Consider the following 6,491-nt stretch of genomic DNA (forward strand, 5'->3'; position numbering starts at 1 on the left):
GAAGACAAAAATGGTGTGTCTATCACGTGCCTACATTTCCATTCATGGACTTCATCTAGACTTACGGTTGTTAATCCTGGTATAGTGCATGACCCATGAGATGGAAAAACACAAATGTCACTCCTTTTTTATTAGGAGTGATCCAAAACTCCCTCTTGATCAGGAACCTGTCAAAGCTCCCTCTTAACTAGGAACTCTTTCATTCAACAACAACTTCTTCTTCTTGGGTCCTTCAGCTGATTGATCTATTTCCTTTCTTTAATGTCATGAAGTCTTTGTTTGAACTTCTTCTAGGTAGGGCACCATCCATTGATCACTTTTCTTCCTGGTTTGTCATGTCATTGCTTCCTTCGTGGAAAGTTGCTTTATTACCATACATAAAGTTTTCTCATCATCTGGATACTCATTTGTCATCTGTTTATGCTTCGGAATACTCTTCTCATGGATTCTTCGATGTACTTGCTTGTTTACATGCTTCGACGTAGTAGCCCATCATGACTTCAGCCTGATATTGCTTCAACATTGCTTTTTATTTTGTTGGATGGCGTCTTCATCATGACATCTTCGTAGAGTAGAATCAATTATCCGCATCTTCTATATCTCCAAGGCCTTCATAGGTGTCAAGGGTCCTTCCTTCCTTTGTTAGAGTTGTCCTGCCTTCTTTCAGGAGATATCTTCAAAGTATCTTGTCAGATAGTGATAACTGGTGATCATGGTGTTCTTCACATGCTTGATCTCTTTCTTCATTCGCTTCTTATTAGATAGATTGGTCAACCACCGTATGTTCCTTGTGAGAGCACTTTTTCATTGCTTGCGTGCTGGACTAGTCAGCATTTCTTCTTTCTTTTTAGTAAGCAATATTATACTCCTTATGTGAGCATATCCTTTTGTTGACCTTTGTTGCAATGTAGCACATGCCTTTGAGCATGCCCTTGGTGAAAGAGATTCTTTCATATTTTATCATGTTATAGAAATATCCCCATGACTCAATAATATACAAATTATAACATGACTAAACTTTAATGCATACATACCTCATCTTGATTCTCCTTTGATCATCTTAGTTTCATTTGGTTGTCCTTGGTGTGGCCCTTCTTGCTTCATCTTAGCTTGCCTACATATCATCCTTTTCTTGAATCCTATGAATGGGATTCCCAGTGAGACATTTGATTTGGTTCATGAACCTTCTTTTGAAGGTTCCATCATAGGATCTTAAAGAACCTTGCCTTGCAAATATTTTTTTTCCTTTGATGATGGAGGTCTTCTAAGATTCTTAATCATGATCAATTTTCTTTCATCGTGGATGAGGTCCTATACTAGGTATGCTCCTTCTATATCAATATTTTGAGCTATATCTACCATGCTCCCATATTCTAGAAGATATTTTTAACCATGCATTTTTATTCTCATTATAAATGCTACTTCTTCATGAGTGTCTAGACCTTTATGTACTTCATGCTTCTAGATTCTAGAAGATGTTTCTGGCCATGCAATTTTTATGTTATTCCTACATGCTCCTATCCTACTCAAAACCTTGAAAGAAGACTTGAAGTAAAGAGTTTGACTTAGTCATAGTAGAGATCTAGAGGATCTTCCTTCTTTTGCTTATTTTCTTCTTCTTTCACCTCTTGAGCCATGTGAGCTTCTTCCCTCTTTCTTTTGTTGTTGTTGTCCTTCTTAAGCTTAGGACAATTCCTTTTGTAGTGTCCATATTCTTGGCATCCATAACATTGGATTTTGGACATGTCTTTGTTGTTTGTTCTTCGTGGACCAAATTTGCCAATTTTTTCCTTTCTCTTGGCCATGGTAGCAACTGCTTTCTCCTTTGATCCCACATCTTCCTTTGCTTTGAGTCTTGTTTCCTCTGTTTTGCATAGAGACCAAATTTCACTGAGTGTGGTTGCTTCCTTCTTGGCATATATGCTAGATGTGAAGTTGCCCCAATCCTCAGGTAGAGTATTGAGTACTACAGTTTTCATTTCTCTATCAGACATGACTTCCCCAAGCTCTTGAAGTTGATCTCTCATCTCAGAGATCTTCATAAAGTAGGGAGCTACTCCTTCCTTTGATATCTTCATCTTGTACAATTTATTCCTTAGAGATATCACTTCTCCGGCTGTGGAGACCGAGAATAACTCTATTAGCTTATCATAAATTTCTTTTGATGTCTCAATTTTGGAGACATAAGGAATGAGAGAGTCTTTGATTGATTCTATTAGAACCCTTTGTGCTCTTGTCTCATCCTTATTGTACTTAGCTAAGGCTTGAGTTTTTTCCTTAACATGTATAGTGATATTCCCTTTGATATGTTATAGAAGTTCATTCTCCTTGAGAAGTAGACCAATCCTCTTCTTTCATGCAAGAAAGTTATTGGTACCTACCAATTTGTTTCTTTCCTTGAAAAAAGATATTGATGTATATTCAGAAGGGGACATATATTTACTTGATAGATTTTTTAGATGTAATGGATTTTCTTCCTCCTTGAAAACTTGATGGCTTGCCTTCCTTGGATCTTGATGCTCTTCAAGTTGCCTTGCTTCCTTCCAAGTGGACTTGCTTGATGACTTGTAGCTTGATGTAGGTCTTGCTTTGATCTGATCTTCTTTGTAGGTGCCTTTATGTAAGGCTTTTCTTCTTACTATGTAGACTTCCTTGATGAATGATGGAATGGAGACCTTCTTGTCCTTAAAGTGATTGAGACTTCTAGGCTTGATGCTTCAACCTTGTAGATGTCTTTCGTTGATAAGTGTTCTTGAGTTTCCCTTTCCTTGATGTGTCACCTTAGCTCTGATACCATGTTGAAGAATCTAGGGCAATTAGGTGTGGTGTGATTCTTCTTGACTTGATAACAATTTGTGGAGTCTTTTCACTTTTCCTTGTTAGCTTAATATTCTTCTTCTTATTAATGCATGTGTTTGTACTTCATCAAACTACTACCAAAAACATAAGAACAAGAACACAAGATGTTGGCTCTCTAAAAGGCTAATGTTAACATTAGCCCAAACAAAAAATATCTCCTTTGATTTTTCGTACGGACATAAGAAATACCTCCAAGAGGAAACTGGATGTCACTGCTATGCACTAACATAATAATTGTAAATTAATAAGGATATAAAAAGATAATATCATAGTTTAGTGGTTGGTTCAAGATGTTGTGTTTTGAATTAAATGTGAGTGGTCATAAGGTCACATCCCTTAATTGAATTAGGTTGTTAAAATTGTAACCATGAATAGGTTAGGTTGTCAAAATTGTAACCATAGATATTATTGGCTCTCACTCGATCTCTTTGCTATGTTGGATTACTAAAAGTGTAACCATTAAACTTACCTAAAATACTATTCTAGAAAAGAGAGGAAGTGCGAAAAAAATCAATAAAGAAACAAACAAAAAAGCATATCACGAAGTGGTTTGGATTTAAGTAGAAAAGATAACTTTTGTTAGATCTTAGACTTTTGTGATCCATAATGATAATGAGAGATTGTCTTTAGGATTAATAACATCATGACGATTTGTGGACATATTACTAACAATTCCTCCCCTTTTTTAAATATGTAATTATTCTAGTTTTGACTTTAGATTATTTTAATATGTATAAAAAAAAATTAAATTAATAAAAAATTTATATTTTTACGGCCAATTCCTAGTGACTAATTTTCTAATGGCTAGTCCATAACCGCTAACTTTGGACCCAGATGCATCTCTTCTATTTAATCATTTGGAAAGATTGATTTTTTCACATTTGTCGTGAGGATGAACCACATTAGATAATTTGAAATGTCAACCAAATCATCATGATTAAAATAGTAAATAATATAAAAGGAAATTTTTAATTAAACTAACCAAACCAACAATAATTTCACCAAAAAAAATTAACCACTAATTAATTAATATAATTAACTATATAATTATTTATAAGCGATTTTTAATGTAATCTTTATAAATTAATTTTATTTTTATGATTGTCATTTTTGTAACTAATAATTTATAATAGGAGTCACAATGTTTGAATTGTATTTTTATGGTGGAAATAGATTCACCATCGTCAAAAAAATCTAGGACACCTAAAATTTTGAAGTTTAACAACTATAACTTAAATTTACAAAAATCTCCTCCCGCTAGTTAGACTACGGCTTTATAATAAAACTTAGTTTAACCGGTCTTGATTCAAGATAGGGTTTTATCTCTTCCAAAAAATGAGGTCACTGACCATCACCTTCTGCTGCATCACAGACCATTTTTACCGTACTTCAAATTTGTCCCTAACACGTCTCTCTTCTTCTTCTGGAAGTTTCATTCTGAATTAACCCTCCTCTCTTTTTTGGTTGGAATTTCATTTGAATTCTGGTTTGGCACAGAGTCTCCATGCTCATCCGTTGACTCATCCTAACCATTCCAGCTCCACCTTCTTGGGACCGGAGCTCAAATTATGTGCCCCACTGGACGGTCATCGGATCCAACCAACGAGTGGCGGCTTCACCGAAAGTCCCAACCTTGTGGTCACAATTGAAAAACCAATTCCCCTGCAAACAACTTGGTCTTTAAGACTACCAGATGACAACTCTGGACATGCAATTTCCTAACTATTTCTTCAGGAACACAATTCATGGCCGGGTCGCGGTACCTGGTCTTCTCGCAGGCCGGCTAGCGGTACCTGGTCTTCTCGCAGGCCGGCTATGGAGGCTATATTAATACGGCAAACCCTCCCTATTTCACAACAGTTAAAGCTTTAATCCCCTTTGCCTGCGTTGAAGACACAATTGAGGGTTTCGATTAGGGTTTCGGCATTCACAATAATGACGGAATTCGAGGATTTCCTGCCAATTATGGCGCAAAATTTGGGAGAGCGCGAATTCATGGCGGAGCTTTGTAACGGGTTCCGTCTTCTGGCAGATCCACGGCTGGGCCTGATAACTTTGGAGAGCTTGAAGAGGAATTCAGGTCTGTTAGGGTTGGATTCCCTGACAGATTCAGAGCTGCGGGCGATGATGCAGGAGGGGGATTTGGACGGCGATGGGGTTCTGAATGAACATGAATTCTGCGTTCTGATGATCAGATTGAGCCCTTCGTTCATGGATGAAGCCTATAAATGGCTGAACAACGACATGGAAAATGATTTGGAGGAAATCTTAGCTGAAAAATAATACATTTACTTCTTAATTCTGGTTATTGTAGAAAATGAATTCAGCTCTGTAACGGATCTGGTTGAGCCATCTGGGTTGCAGATCAACATAACAGATTTGATTCATAAACTATGGATGGGGAGGAGGACTTTTGTTTCTAAATGAATTTTATTGACTTATTTTGATATTCATTATTTTTAAAAAATTCCATTGTCTAGATTTGTGAATTTTACATAATTATTTAATTTATTAATATGTGAATTTTACATAATTTATTGATATAAATATTAAAATGGTTAAAAGAAATGATATAATTATTGATTTTTATTTTATTATAATTGGTAATTCTTCTCTTTTAGAGATATAAAAAGTTAAGCAGAGATTGTATTTATGAAATATAAATTGATCATTTCCTTTTCACAAGCCTCGTGATCTTTAATCTCTCTTAGGTTTGTTGATTTATGATGAAGATGATGATCTACGAGGTTAAAGATAGTATATGGGACAGATTGCCTTATAATGTGATTTCTGCATTCAACATTTTTCCTATGCAATGTGACAATGAGCACTCCTAATTTTTCAATGGTCTCTTCGCCGAATAAATTATCCCAAGAGCTAGTTGTCAATATATTTACATAAATGTCCCTACTGTCCTTGAATGCCTCACACCCTAAAATGATATGCTTTTATGTTTCCACTTTTCTAGAAGTGCAAAAAATACACTCTTTCCCCACAAACTTCTTTTGGTCTTTTCTAGCGTCTTGCCTCACACTCTAAAATGATATGCCTTTGTGTTTCCACTTTTCTAGAAGCGCAAAAAATACACTCTTTCCCCTCAAACTTCTTTTGGTCTTTTCTAGCGTCCAGTTTCACAATGGAGTTGATGAGAGTTAGTTCTTAAGTAAGCAAAAATAATTTCGGCTCTCCATGAGATATTGACACCTATGTACATTTTGTTATGCTGATTACGAATGAGACTCAACTCTTCAATATAATATTTTCTCTCTCTCTAACTTTTTATCTCAAGTATGCCTATGGAACTTATTCATAACAAAAGTCTTTATCTCTTTACTATTTGTGGGGCACATGTTCAAGTAAATATCTCAACTATTTGTTATTTTGTCACATTGAAGTCTTATTTTTTTGTACAATATGTCATTTGAAGACAACCTTAGACCATATGCCCTCTTCCATTTGCTCAAATTCTTTTAAATATCTTATGAGTCTCACCATAGCGATTGCTTCAATAGGAGCAACCCCCATTTCACTTAGCAAAATATCATAAGGCACTGAATTTTGAACTTGTTTGTAATCAAGTGTTTCTGAATTTTCCCAATTTGCTTCCACTGTAAGTTAGATGTACTACTGGC

The 6,491-nt window shown here is 35.5% G+C and overlaps 1 pseudogene; it reads left to right on the plus strand.

Moving 5' to 3' along the window:
* The first annotated feature begins 4,794 nt into the window (after positions 1–4,794).
* On the plus strand, positions 4,795–5,142 carry LOC149242327 (calcium-binding protein KIC pseudogene; annotated as a pseudogene).
* Positions 5,143–6,491: the final 1,349 nt, after the last annotated feature.

The sequence above is a fragment of the Pinus tabuliformis genome, chromosome 8 (genome assembly GCF_031772625.1).
Source record: "Pinus tabuliformis cultivar Carrire ecotype Pingquan chromosome 8, CPIR1, whole genome shotgun sequence".
Taxonomy (NCBI): domain Eukaryota; kingdom Viridiplantae; phylum Streptophyta; class Pinopsida; order Pinales; family Pinaceae; genus Pinus; species Pinus tabuliformis.